This window comes from Mirounga angustirostris, unplaced genomic scaffold, assembly GCF_029215605.1.
Source record: "Mirounga angustirostris isolate CCGP_5_RB_7025 unplaced genomic scaffold, mMirAng1.0.hap1 SCAF_11, whole genome shotgun sequence".
Taxonomy (NCBI): Eukaryota; Metazoa; Chordata; class Mammalia; order Carnivora; family Phocidae; genus Mirounga; species Mirounga angustirostris.
This window is the reverse complement of record NW_026991719.1, coordinates 86,392,271-86,408,164: the sequence shown is the minus strand read 5'-3', so window position 1 is coordinate 86,408,164 and position 15,894 is coordinate 86,392,271. Positions and strand designations below refer to the sequence as shown.

Sequence of the window (15,894 nt, the reverse complement as noted above, 5' to 3'; positions counted from 1 at the left end):
AAGTCAAATTTATAACTCTTATAGATGGGACCACCACTCACTATTGGTGGAATTTAAGCTTCTAATAAAACTTGTTAATCTTTGCTAAAAGGAGCCTGAACAGATACAAAATACAGTCTTTTTCATGGATATAACTCCTTCAAGAAAGCCACTTATTATATATGATACTCCTCTCAGATCTAAATAACATGGAAAACAAAGAGGGAACTAAACTCAGATGAAAGATCTCTTCAATTCTTGATTGTTTTCTATCAAGTCTATTTATCACTTATGTATAGTTTATCTAACATATTTAGTCTATAAGGCAGAATACAATTTCTCCCCTACACATTATGACATTCATTCATTCATTCTTTCTTTCAGCAAATAATTATTGAGCACTTATTATATATATTCCAGTAACTGTGCTAAAGAATTTGGTAAAATAATATTTTAACTGAATAATACATCCTGGGAACTGAAGACACATGGCAGAATCAGAAAAAACAGATTTTGGAACAAGACTCTCATGTTGTCAGTTCTGCTAGCTGAGACAAACTGACAGCTACTCTGTTTCAGAGTTTACCAAGGTTGCTGAATTGCTTCCTTGCAGGTGGCCTATGCCTTGGTGCTTATTATTATCCTAGCATAAAAAACCTTGCTAAGGCTGAAGGGGGTTTCAATAGCAAAGTTTCAATGTGGTTAATATACCACTTCTGCTTTTGAAACATACCCTATTCCCACACCACTTTCTTAGTTTTTTAAAACCTAGCCAGAGACTTACTAAAAATTTCTTATGGGGTAAAGTACTAGACTGAGTTGTAAGAGAAAATAAAGAAGTTGAATACACATTTCTTATTCTCCAAGAATTCAAACCACTGAAATATTACAAAAGAGTTTAATTCAAAATTCAGTTGATGAACACACTTAACTTCCTATAATAATGCTTGATAACAAAAAGGATAAAAAATGTAATTGCACATGAAAAAAGAATGGAATTAATCAAAGCCAAGAGAAAAACTCAGTTAATAGGACTAAACAGAACTGTAGAATGATTTAATCTTTTTTATTTACTAAAATAGTTCTCCTTTCCCCAAACTAATAAAAGTACATAATTAGAACAACAATAAGTAGCTTTACAATGACTCAAGTTATAGTGAACATTCCTGACTTATTTGTTCTAAAATATAGCATGCAAATAACAAGTTATAAGCTATTCCAATTTTTAAAAATTAAATAATCATATCTACCTTATAGGAAAAAAAAATCCTATGACTGACCCTGTCAAGAATAAGTCAGAATATTTGCTATGCTTTGTTTGAGTGTTGATATCAAGGACTGGCAAGGTACAAATGTTTATTTGAAAAATTCCTCTGAAAAATCCTGCTTTGTTTTTTAGTTTGGTAACTTGGGACTGTAAGTACCCTACCCTGATTATATGTTCACAATTATTACAGATGGATATGAATTCAATACAAGAGATACTGTCAGTCACTGTGAATAACAAGATTTCAAAGGCAATAATTAGGAGACAAAAATACATCTAGAGTTCAGGTTTTTCTAAAAATATGATGGAAAATTATGAACTGGAATTCTTTTATTTTTAGTTTGAATACTACTAAAATTGCCATATGAAACACATTATGTTTTTAAGCCTAAGGCACAACAAAGATACAGGTTAATTCCCTAGTAAAATTATGTTTTTGCATATATATATGTATATACATATATATATGATTATATGTTATAATTATAATAATAACTTATTTTAATGATTCATTTTACCCTAATTTCTGGTGAGAACAGACTTATGTTTTAGTGGGGAAAAATTCTAGTAGAAGACCACATTAAGGTTGTGAGGTAAAAAAAATACAGTATAAATGTATGTATGTAGGCATGGTAATTTTGTTTCTTCACAAAATCTACTCTGAGCATTTTATTATATAGATAAAAATGATGGGCAGGGGTGTATGGAAGCATTTGGGAGGGTGAGGAGCTATTTTCTTTGCCTCTTCCCCCCTTCCATCCACTAACTCCACCTTGGTGTAAGACCTACAAGGCTAGAAAAGAACAGGGTATTTTTCACTCAGTAGCAAGTATAAAACAGACTTTTCAAAAAAGTGTGTAAGTCAGAGGCTACCTGTAACATTTTATGATCTCAGTAATACTGTTATTGTCATACTCAACAGTGAAAAATTTAAAGCATTTTCTCTAAGATCAGGAACAAGACAAGATACCCTCTCTCATCACTTTTCTTCAATAGAGTACTGGGAGTCTTAACCACAGCAATAAGACAAGAAGAAAAAAAGGCATCCAAATTGGAAAGGAAGAAGTAAAACTGTCACCATTTGTAGATGACATAATATACATATTCCTAAAGTCTCCACACACAAAAAAACCTGTTAGAACTCAAAAACAAATTTAGTAAAGATGCAGGATACAAAATCAATATACAGAAATGTGTGGTATTTCTATACACTAACAACTATCAGAAAGAGAAATTAAGAAAACAATCTCATTTACAATTGCACCAAAGAATAAAATACCTAAAAATAAATTTAACCAAGGTGGTGAAAGACCTGTACTATAAGACACTGATGAAAGAAACTGAAGATGACACAAACAAATGGAAAGATATTCTGTCTTCATGGACTGGAAAAATCAATATTGTTAAAACGTCCATACTACCCAAAGCAATCCACAGATTCTATGGAATCCCCATCAAAATTCCAATGGCATTTTCCACAGAACTAGAACAAGTAATTCTATAAATTTGTATGGAACCACTAAAGATCCTAAATAGCCAGGGCAATCTTTAGAAAGAATAACAAAGCTGAAGGTATCATACTGGCAGATTTCAAACTATACTACAAAGCTATATAGTAATCAAAACAGTATGGTACTGGCATAAAAACAGACACACAGATCAATGGAACAGAACTGAGAGCCCAGAAAGAAATCCACATATATACGGACAATTAATTTATGACAAAGGAGTCAAGAGTATACATTGGAGAAAGGACAGTTGTTTCAATAAATGGTGCTGAAAAAACTGGAAAGTCACATGCAAAAGATGAAACTAGACTGCTAACTTACACCATACACAAAACTTAACTCAAAATGCATTAAAGATTAGAATGTAAGACCTGAAACCATAAAATTCCTAGAATAAAACATAGGCAGTAAGCTCCTAAGGCACTAAGACATCAGTCTTAGAGATGTGTTTCTGGATCTGACTTCAAAGCCAAGGGAAAGAAAAGCAAAAAGAAACAAATGGGATCACATCATACTAAAAAGTTTTTGTACAGCAAAGGAAACCATCATCAAAACAAAAAGGCAACCTACTCAATGGGAGGAGATATTTGCATATATCTGATAAGGAATTAATATCTAAAATACAGAAAGAACCCATACAACTTAACAATTAAAAAAAAGAAACCTGATTAAAAAAAGCGGCAGAGGATCTGAATAGTCATTTTTCCAAAGAAGACATACAGATGGCCAATAGGCACATGAAAACAAGTTCAACACCACTCATTACTAGGAAAATGCAGATCAAAACCACAACAAAATATCACCTTACACCTGTTAGAATGGCTATTATCAAAAAGACAAGAAATAACTATTGGAGAATATGTGGAGAGAAGGGAACCCTCACACATTGTTGGTGGGAATATAAATTGGTGCAGCTGCTAGGAAAACAGAATGGAGGTCTTTAATAAAATTAAGAGTAGATTTACCATATAGATTTAGCTGTTCCAATTCTGGGTATTTATCCAAAGAATACAAAAACACTTATGTGAAAAGATACATACATCCTTATCTTCGTTGTACCATCATTTACAGTATCTCCAATAAACATCTTAGAGCATGTCTCCTTGTGTACCAAACACATAGGTCAGAGGGTATAACATATTTGGTATTGTCAAATTACTCTCAAAAGTAGTAGAACCACATTTATATAAGAAAGGGGAGCATGACTCTTTTTCTTTGAAATACTTACATATCTGCTTATATTATAAAACAAACAATAGAAAAATACATCATAGAATGAATTAAAAAGTTACCTACAGTGAGTGAGAAGGAATCAGGTGCAGGGAAGGGGATAAAAGCTAAACTTCTTTAAATATATATTCTTTTTCTATATTTGACTATTGAACCATGAAAATAATTTAGAAAATTGTTTATTTAAATAAAGCAATCCTTAAGCATCAAAATAAAAGAAATGAACCTAAATATCTATCCACCATATAACCATACAGAGAGAAATATCACAAGTGGCTTTAATGAATAATAATTCATGTATCCCTAGTTGGCATATTCCAAAGACAAAATAATTGCAAAACAAACAAAACAAACCTTAAATTGTTTATAGTAAAATTGTTGATGCAAATGTTCAGGTGATTATTCTGGAACTGTTTTCATATGTGGTGAGTGAAAGCAAACAAATTACTATGTAATATTCTGATTCTATTATCTCCAGGGTCTTCAGATGCAAGATTCTTGCAGTGGAAAAAAGCCTCTTCTAGCTTTATCTCCTAAGTAAAAATTCTGTAGTTGTGAATTTGAATTGAAAATATAAAAATGAAATCAAGACATATTTTGTCTTAACTAAGCAACCAACCAGTCAGCTGAGTACATTTTCTAGTTCTGTCCACTTCAAAGGCCTAGAAATAATAACTAAACCAATATCAATCAATACCCATAATGCCTAATCTGTAGTTCTTAAATACTAGAGCTCTGTGGAAAAATAGCTGATTCCATGTCTGGGGCAGAAAATGTTCACAATGTGCATGGATATACTTTGTCAAGCCAGATATCAAAAAGCTATTGCAAACCATTAAAGTCATATCAAAAGGACTCATAAGCAAATTTTCAGAGTTTCCTACTAGCCAAAAATGAAATAGCTTGACCAGTGATGAGGATGGTAATTGTGACAGAAAGAAACACATCAAATATATTTAAATTCATGAGTTTATAACATTATTAAAAATACCCAAAACAAACAAAAAACTAATTGGTGATCTTTGGAAAATTCCAGGCATCCAACTCATTATTTGGAAAATTGATAAAGAGAAAGAATCAAGTATCTATCCTGCCTTTCCTCAATGAATGGTACATTTTAGTAACCAAATAATAAATTAGAAGTTTCTCCTTATAAAGCTATTTCAGCTACTAAATGAAGGAATGATAGAATTAGCTTATGACCACTTTGCAGCCTCTTATGAATTAATAGACCTAAGCATTTATTATCAGCAGCCACTAACAATATAAAGAAACAATAAAACTTTGTAAGTTGAGCAAAATGGCAGAGTGGGCAGCTCAAAGCTTCCATTCCCCACACAGAAACATTAAAAAATATGCAGAAACTGTCAGAAAAGACTTTGTCAGAAATCTAGAAAACAATCAAATGTTTACAGGAACAAAGTGAATGCCAAATCAAGAAAAAGGTCACTTACAGGGTGCCGGGGTGGCTCAGTCAGTTAAGGGTCTGCCTTCAGCTCAGGTCATGATCCCAGGGTCCTGGGATTGAGCCTCCCATTGGGCTCCCTGCTCAGCAGGAAGTCTGCTTTTCCCTCTCCCTCTGCCCCTCCACCAAATTGTTTTAGCTCTCTCAAATACATAAATAAAATCTTAAAAAAAGGAAAAAGGTCACTTAAAAATATTAGGAAAACTTTGTGGAATTTTTACTTGCCTTTGTCCCACCCTCTCCCCAGCAGGGTAGCATTCTTGAAGAAAGCAACCTGCATTTCTAGTATGGGAGCCTGGTCCAAGGTTCTAGAGGGAGCAGAGCAGATGTTATTCACGAATTATTGTGTAGGTCTGTTCAACCTGTCTGGAAGCTTTCTGAAGGACAAATACAAGACTCCTGTCTCTGTTTCACCTAATCTGGAACTCAAATAGGCTGGAATAGCAGTGGTCATTGCTGGAAAACATTAGAAGGTAGACAAACAACCCATAGACACCTGGGGCAGATTACAGTTGAGACATAAACACCCTAAGGCCAGAGAGGAAAAGCCAGGGACAATGTTTTGTTGGGACATTGGTGCATTCAAAAGCATTCCTGTATCTTGGGAAATTTAGAAAGCCAAGTGCACACTCAGGGAAAGATGCATATGCAGAAAAGACCTGAGACCTTAACCTTTCACCCTGGGCTGATTCCTAGGCTAGGTGTAAGTCTAGCTAAGTGCTGAAAGAGAGCCTGAATATAGAGCCAATCTGCAAGGACTGGAAGGCTAGTATCACAGTTTTTAGTTCATGTTATTCAAAGAAATACCTGTCAAAAAAATAGCTTAATACCTGCTAAGTAAAAGAAATTTCAATGATCACATGCAACAAGAAATAGCCAGAAAAAATTCTGGGAAATGTCACTAGACAAATGGACTACTACAACTTTTAAAAATTAATAAACCCTGACAAATCCCGAGAAGAATTTCCACAGTTACCATATTATAATATTTTTATTTCTAGGTTTTGCAAAGAAATCAAAATTATATAAATAAACAGGAAAGTATGGCCCTTTCAAATGAACAAAATAAATTGATAGAAACAGTGTCTGAAGAAGTCTGAACTTTGGACATTTGATACAAACACTTTAAAACAACTGTCTTAAATATGTTCAAAGGGCTAGAAGAAAACATGAACAAAGATCTAAAAGAAACCAGGAAAATAATGTGTGATAAAAGAGAGAATATCAATAAAGACAAAGAAATTATAGAAAGGAACCAAATAGAAATTCTAGAGCTGAAAAGCTAAATAATTGAAATGAAAAATTCACTAGAGGAGTCAAAAGCAGATTTGAGCAGGCAGAAGACAGAATCAGTAAATTTGAAGGTAGTTCACTGACATTATCTAGTTTGAGGAGCAGAAAGAAAAAAAAAAGAATGAAGAAAAGTAAACAGAATCTAAGGGACTGGTGGGACACCATCAATCAGACCAATATTCACATTATAGAAGTCTCAGAAGGAGATGAGAGAGAAAGGAACAAACATAATGGCCAAAAAATCCCCAAATCTGATGAAAGTTATGAATGTACCCATCCATAAAGCTCCATAAACTCCAAGTAGGATAAACTAAAAGAGATCCACACAAGGAAGGTTCTAATCAAACTGATGAAAGACAAAAAAAGGGGCACCAGGAAAGCAGCAAGAGAAAAGTTACTCTTCATGAGTAAGGGAGCCTCATTAAGATTAATAGTAGATTTCTCATCAGAAACCACAAAGCTAAAAGGCAGTAGGATGTCACATTTAAAGTACTGGAAAAAGACCACATCAACCAAAGATTCTATATCCAGAGAAAACAAAGGCAGTGGATGATATATCTAAATTGCTAAAAGAAAACAAATATGTGTAAGCCAAGGATTTTATATCCAGCAAAACTGTCCTTCAAAAATGAGGGAGAAAGTAAGACATCAGAAGATTAACAAAAGCTGGAGGAGTTTGTTACCACTAGACCTACCCTACAAGAAATTCTAACAGGAGTCCTTCAGGTTGACATGAAAGGACACTAGGCAGTAACTTGAAGCTTTATTTAGAAATAAAGATCTCTACTAAAAGTAACTACATGGGCAAGTATAAAAGCCAGTATAATTGTATTTTGAGTTTGTAACTCTACTTTTTATTTTTTACATAAGAACAAACATCTATAAAACAAAATACAATATGATTATAAATCATGTTATAGAGCATACAATGTATACAGATGTAATCTGTGATAACAGGAACATAAATGGGGGGATGTGAGAGCTGTATAGGAACACAATTTTTATATGCTATTGAACTTAAGTTGATATCAATTCAAACTACATTGTTATAAATTTAGGATGTAAAACTTAACCCCCATGGTAACCACAAATAAAGTATCTAAAAATATATATAAAATAAAATGTGAAGGAAATCAAACCAAGTCACTATAAAAAATCTACTGAACACAAAAGAAGGCAGTAATAGAGGAAATGAGGGGCAAAAAAGGTATAAGAGAAACTGAAAACAATAAATGGCAGAAACATGTCCTTTTGTATCAGCAATTACATTAAATATAAGTGGATTAAATTTTACAAATGCAGAGACTGGCAAGTGGGAAAAAACAGGCAAATAGATGCTGTCTATAAGAGACTCAATTTAGCTTCAAAGACACAAATAAATTGAAAGTAAAAGAATAGAAAAAGTGATTTTATGCAAATAGTAACCAAAAGGGAGCTGAGGTGGCCATACTAATATCAAAGTAAAATTAAAGTAAAAAAAAAAAAAAAACTGTTACAAGAGACAAGGGAGAACATTATATGCTGATAAGAGTCAAGTTATCAAAAAGATATAACAACTATAAATTAATATGCACCTTAAAACACAGCCCTGAAGTATGTGGAAAAGAACTTTTACAGAACTGAAGGGATAAATAGACAATTCTACAATAATAGTGGGTGACTTAGATACAGCGCTTTGAATAATGGATGAATACCTACAGAGAAGGTGAGTAAGGAAAGACAGGTGCAAACAACACTATAAAACAACTAGAACATATATGGAACACTTTACCCAACAACAATGGAATACACATTCTTATCAAAAACCACATGAAACATCTCCAGGATAAACCATGTATCAGGCCAAAAAACAAGCCTCAATAAATTTATAAAGTTTGAAGTTATACAAAATATCTTCTTTGTTTGTTTTCATTATTTTTAGGTTTATTGAGGCATAATTGACAAAACTTGTATATATTTACAGTGTACAATGTGATAGTTTAATATATGTATACACTGTGAAATGATTACCACAATGAAGCTAATTAACATTCATTTCCTCACAGTTATCTTTTTTGTCATAACACCTAAAGTCTACTCTTAGCGAATTTAAAGTATTAAATATAGTATTATTAATTATAGCTGTTATGCTGTACATTAGATTCCCTAGAACTTATTCATCTTATAACTTAAAGTTTGTATCTAATGACCAACTTCTCCCCATTTCACACAACCCTCAGCTCCTGGCCACCTCTGATCTCTCAGTTTTTCTGAGTTCTACTTGTTTAGATTCCACATATAAGTAAGATCATACAATCTTTGTATTTCTATGTGTGGGTTATTTCACTTAGTACAATGTCCTCCAAGTTTATTTGCATTGTCAGAATGGCAAAATTTCCTTCTACTTTATGGCTGAATGCTATTACATTATATATAGATAGACAGACAGATCACATTTTTTTATCCATTCATCAGTTGATGGACAAGAAAGTTGTTACCATTATAGGCTGCTGTGATAATGCTGCAATGAACATGGGAGTGCAGATATATCTGTGATACTATTTTTATTCCCTTTGGATATATACCAGAATTAGGATTTCTGGAGCATATGGTAGGTTGATCTGTGTTCAGTTTACTAAAGGATCTGCATACTGTTTTTCAAATGGCCATATCAATGTACAATTTACATTCCCACCAACAGCACACAAGAGTTACTTTTCTCCATATCCTTGCCAACACAAAGTATCTTCTATGACCACAATGGAATGAAACTAGAAGTTAATAATTGAAGGAAAACTGAATAATTCACAAATATGTGGAAATTAAACAATACACTTGTGTGTGTGTGTGTGTGTGTGTGCAGTCTGGGTTGCACACCATTAAGGCCCTAACCCCTGACTTGAAAATGGGCAGTGGCTGCAGAGAAAACCTGCATCAAATGTGGATTTCTTTATTTTTTTAAAAAGATTGTATTTCTTTATTTGACAGAGAGAGACACAGCGAGAGAGGGAACACAAGCAGGGGGAGTGGGAGAGGGAGAAGCAGGCTTCCTGCAGAGCAGGAAGCCGGATTCAGGGCTGGATCCCAGGGCCCTGGGATCATGACCTGAGCTGAAGGCAGATGTTTAAACAACTGAGCCACCCAGGCGCCCCATGGATTTCTTTAAATAATACACTCTTAAGCAACTAATAGGTCAAGAAGAAATCACAAAAGAAATTAAAAATACCTGAACATGAGTGAAAACAAAAATACAACATAAAGCTTATGGAATGCAGTAAAAATAGCTATCAGAGGGAAATTTATAGCTGAAATAGTAGAATTAAAAAAGATCTCAATTCAACTACCTAACATTATACTTTGAGGAATGAGAAACATAGAAAACTAAACTCAAAGTTAAGAGAAGGAAATAATGATGCTTAAAGCAGACATAAATGAAACGGAGAATAGAAAAATATGAGAATCTATGAACCCAAAGTTCATCATTTGAAAGATCAACAGAATTGTTCATCTTTACCTAGACTGACTCCCTAAAAAAGAGAGAAAACACAAATAATTAACATCAGAAATGAAAATGGGATTCATTACAGAAATAGCAAGTTTTATAACAGAATACTATGAACAGTCATATGCCAACAAATTAGATAACCTAGATGAAATAGAGAAATTCCTAGAAATAAACTGCCTAAACTCATTCAAGAAGAAATAGAAAATCTCCACAGATCTATAACAAGAGATTGAATGAGTATTCAAAAATCTCCCAAACAAGAGAAGGCCAACATCAGATGGCTTCAGTGGTGAATTCTTTTTTTTTTAAAGATTTTATTTATTTATTTGAGAGAGAGAGAATGAGAGAGAGCACATGAGAGGGGTTAGGGTCAGAGGGAGAAGCAGACTCCCTGCCGAGCAGGGAGCCCGATGCGGGACTCAATCCAGGAACTCCAGGATCATGACCTGAGCTGAAGGCGGTCACTTAACCAACTGAGCCACCCAGGTGCCCTCAATGGTGAATTCTATTAAACATTTAAAGAATTAATACCAATCCATCTCAAAAATCATCCAAAAAATAGAAGATAAGAGAATATTTCCTAACTCATTTTATGAGGGCAGTATTACCCCGATACCAAGGTCAGATAGAAAAAACCACTAGAAAAGGAAATGACAGACTAACATCTCTTTATAATAATAGATGTATAAATACTCAACAAAATCCTAGCAAACCAATTCCAATAACTTCTTAAAAAGATTATACACCATGACCAAGTACAATCTAGCCAAGAAATGGAAGGGTAGTTCAACAAAAAAGATCAATAAATACAATACATCACATCAATAGAATGAAGGAAATACCACATAATCATCTTATTTGATGCCAAAAAAGGCATCTGAGAGCCTGAGTTGGAAGGCACATGTGGGAGGAGCACATTCCCTAGCTGAACAGACACTGTGCCCTGGGATGGCTTAAATTATCAGAAACCAGAAAGTTATTAACTAGAAGTTAATAATTACTAAACCAGGAAGGTTTCTGGTAAGTTCTGGCAGGGCAAACATTCCAGAAAAGAGAAAGAAGATGGCAGTGGAGTAGGGAGGACCCTAGGCACATCTTGTCCCATGAACACAACTAGATAACCATGAAATCATCCTAAATACCTTAAATACCCCATAAATAGACCTGAAGACTGACAAAAAAGCGAGAGAAGAGGCCACACCAAAGAAGGAGCAGGAGACATGACTGGCTTTTCTAATGCACAGAAGGCAGAAACTTAGACAAAATGCCAAGATGGAGGAATCTACTCCAAATGATGGAACAAGATTAGGCCATGGCCAGAGATCAAAGTGAAACAGATATAAGTAACGTGCCTGATGGAAAATGTAATGCAACAATCACACGGTACCCACTGGGCTTGAGAAGAGAAGACATCAGTGATACCCTTACCACAGAGAAAAAACAGTTAAAAAAGAATCAATCTGAGATGAAGAATGAAATACATGAGATTGAAAACAGGCATGATGCGATTAGCATTAGGCTGGAAGAAGCAGAGGAATGAATTAGTGACCTAGAAAATGAAATAATGGAAAATAATGAAGCTGAAAAAGAGAGAGAAAGAAGAATCATGCAACAAGAGAAAAGACTTAGGGAACTCAGTGTCTCCATCAAACATAGTAACATTTGTATTACAGGAGCCCCAGAAGAAGAAAAGAGAGAAAGGGGGGAAGAAAATTTATTTCAAGAAGTAATAGCTGAAAATTTCCTTAATCTGGGGAAGGAAAAAGACATCCAGGAGGCACAAAACACCCATCAAAATCAACAAAAACAGGCCAACACCAAGACATATTGTAATTAAGTTGGCAAAATATAGTGATACAGAAAAAATCTTAAAAGCAGCAAGACAAAAGAAGTCCTTAACTTAAAAGGGAAAACCCATAAGGCTAGCTGGAGATTTCTCAATAGAAACTTGGCAAACCAGAAGGGAGTGGTATAATATATTCAAAGTACTGAATGGGAAAAATCTGCAGCCAGGACTACCCTATTCAGCAATGCTATCATTCAGAAGAGGAGAAATAAAGAGTTTTGCAGACAAACAAAAACTAAAGGGGTTTGTGAGTACTAAACAAGCCCTTCAAGAATATTAAAGGGGACTCTGAGTGGAAGGGAAAGACCAAAAGTGACAAAGACAAGAAAGGAACACAGAAAATCTCCAGGAACAATGACAAAACAAGTAATAAAATGGCACTAAATACATATCTGTCAATAATCACTCTGAATACAAATGAACTAAATGCTCTAATCGAAAGAAACAGGGTCCTGTATCTCTGAAACAAATAATACATTATATGTTAAAAAAAAAAAAGAAGATAGCAGGAAGGGAAAAATGAAGGGGGGGAAATCGGAGGGGGAGACAAACCATGAGAGACTATGGATTCTGAGAAACAAACTGTGGGTTCTAGAGGGGAGGGGGGTGGGGGGATGGGTTAGCCTGGTGATGGGTATTAAAGAGGGCACGTACTGAATGGAACACTGGGTGTTACACGCAAACAATGAATCATGGAACACTACATCAAAAACTAATAATGTATGGTGATTAACATAATAAAATAAAAAAAAAAGATACAGGGTGTCAGAGTATATAGAAAACCAAGACCCACCTATACGCTGCCTATAAGAGACTCATTTTAGGGCGCCTGGGTGGCTCAGTTGGTTAAGCGACTGCCTTCGGCTCAGGTCATGGTCCTGGAGTCCCTGGATCGAGTCCTGCATCGGGCTCCCTGATGGTGAGGAGCCTGCTTCTCCCTCTAACCCTCCCCCCTCTCATGTACTCTCTCTCATTCTCGCTCTCTCAAATAAATAAATAAATCTTTAAAAAAAAAAAAAAAGAGACTCATTTTAGACCTAAAGACACCTCCATATTGAAAGTGAAGGTATGGAGAAATATTTATCATGCAAATGGATGTCAAAAGAAAGTCAGAGTAGCAATACTTATCTTGGAAAAACTAGACTTTAAACCAAAGACACAAGAAGTGAAGAAGGGCAACATACATAATAAAGGGAACAATACAACAAGAAGTCATAACACTTCTAAATATTTATGTACCCAACATGGGAGCACCCAAATATATAAAACAATTAATAATAAAGGAACTACTTGATAATAATACGATAACAGTAGGGGACTTTAATACCCCACTTACATCAATGGACAGATCATCAAAACAGAAAATCAACAAGGAAACAGTGGCTTTGAATGACACACTGGATTTAACAGATATATTCAGAACATTCCATACCAAAACAGCAGACTATAATTCTGTTCAAGTGCACACAGGACATTCTCCATAATAGATCACATATTAGGTCACAAATCAGGCCTCAAAAAATACAAAAAGATTGAAATAATACCATGCACCTTTTCTGACCACAATGTTATGAAAATAGAAGTCAACCACAAGAAAAAATTTGGAAAGACCACAAATACATGGGGGTTAAATAACATGCTACTAAACAATGAATGGGTCAACCAGGAAATCACAAAAGAAATTTAAAAATACTGGGAAACAAATGAAAATAAAAACACAGTGGTCCAAAACCTTTGGGATGCAGCAAAAGCTGTCCTAAGAGGGAACCATATAGCAATTCAGGCCTACTTCATGAAACAAGAAAAATCTCAAATAAGCAACTGAAACTTACACCTAAAGGAGCTAGAAAAAGAACAACAAATTAAGCCTAAAGCCAGAGAAGTAAGGATATCATAAAGATTAGAGCAGAAATAAATGATACAGAAAATAAAAAACCCCAATAGAACAGATCAATGAAACCAGGAGTTGGTTTATTGAAAAAATTAATAAAATTAATAAACCTCTAGCCAGACTTATCCAAAAGAAAAGAGAAAGGACCCAAATAAAATCACAAAGAAGAGAGGAAAAATGAAACCAACACCACAGAAATACAAACAATTATAAGAGAATATTATGAAAAACTATATGCTGTGAAATAAGTTGAAGATGACACAAAAAAATGGGAAGATATTCCATGCTCATGGATTGGAAGAACTAATATTGTTAAAATGTCTATACTACCCAAAGCAATTGAGAGATTTAATGCAATCCCAATCAAAATACCAACAGCATTTTTCAAAGAGCTAGAACAAACAATCCCAAAATTTGTATGGAATGACAAAAGACCTCGAATAGCCAAGCAACCTTGAAAAAGAAAAGCAAAGCTGGAGGCATCACAATTACAGACCTTAAGTTATATTATAGAGCTGCAGTGATCAAAATAGTATGGTATGAGCACAAAAATAGACACATGGATCAATGGAACAGAATAGAAAACCCAGACATGAACCCACAACTATATGGTCAATTAATCTTGGACAAAGCAGGAAAGAATATCCAATGGGAAAAAGAGTCTCTTCAACAAATGATGTTGGGGAAACTGGACAGGAACATGCAAAAGAATGAAACTGGACTACTTTCTTACACCATACACAAAAATAAACTCAAAATGGATTAAAGATCTAAATGTGAGATCTGAAACCATAAAAATCCTAGAGGAGAACACAGGCAGCAACCTCTTTGACCCTAGCTGTAGCAACTTCTTACTAGACACGTTGCTGGAGGCAAGGGAAACAGAAACAAAAATAAACTATTGGGACTATTTCAAAATAAAAAGCTTCCACACTGTGAAGGAAACAACCAACAAAACTAAAAGGCAACCATGGAATGGGAGAAAATATTTGCAAATGACATGTCTGATAAAGGGTTAGTATCCAAAATATATAAAGAATTTATACAACTCAACACCCAGAAAATGAATAATCCAATTAAAAAACGGGCAAAAGACATGAATAGACATTTTTCCAAAGAAGACATAGAGATGACCAACAGACATGAAAAGATGCTCAGCATCACTCATTGTCAGGGAATTAGATATTAAAAGTACAATGAGATATCACCTCATACTTGTAGGAATGGCTAAAATCAATTACAGAAGAAACAAAAGAGGTTGGTGAGGATGTGGAGAAAGGGGAACACTGTTATGCTGTTGGTGGGAATGCAAACTGGTATAGCCACTGTGGAAAACAGTATGGAGGTTCCTCAAAGAGTGAAAAATAGAACTACCCCACAACCCAGCAATTGAACTACTAGGTATTTACCCAAAGAATACAAAAATATTAATTGAAAGGGATATATGTACCCTGATGTTTATAGCAGCATTATCTACAATATCCAAATTATGGCAGCAGCCCAAGTGTCCTTCGACTGATGAATGCATAAGGAAGATATGGCACACACACACACACACACACATCACACACACATACACAAACAATGGAGTATTACTCAGCCATAAAAAAGAATGAAATCTTGCCATTTGCAGTGACATGGATGGAGCTAGAGAGTATTATCCTAAGCAAAATTAGTCACAGAAATATAAATACAATATGATTTCACTCATAAGTGGAATTTAAGAAACAAAACAAATGAGCAAAAGGGAAAAAAAGAGAGTGAGAGGCAAGCCATGAGACTCTTAATTATAGCAAACAAACTGATGACTATTAGAGGGGAGGTGGGAAGTGGGAATGGGTGAAATAAGGGATTAAGGAGTGCTTGTGTTGTGATGAGCACCAGGTGTCATATGGAATCACTGTCTTGTACAACTGAAGCTAATATTACAC

At 34.5% G+C, this 15,894-nt stretch overlaps 1 protein-coding gene across 1 annotated transcript in view; it reads right to left on the bottom strand.

Moving 5' to 3' along the window:
- RADX (RPA1 related single stranded DNA binding protein, X-linked) overlaps positions 1 to 15,894 on the bottom strand; it is an 82,388-nt gene that overhangs the window by 19,230 nt on the left and 47,264 nt on the right. The window lies entirely within an intron of this gene.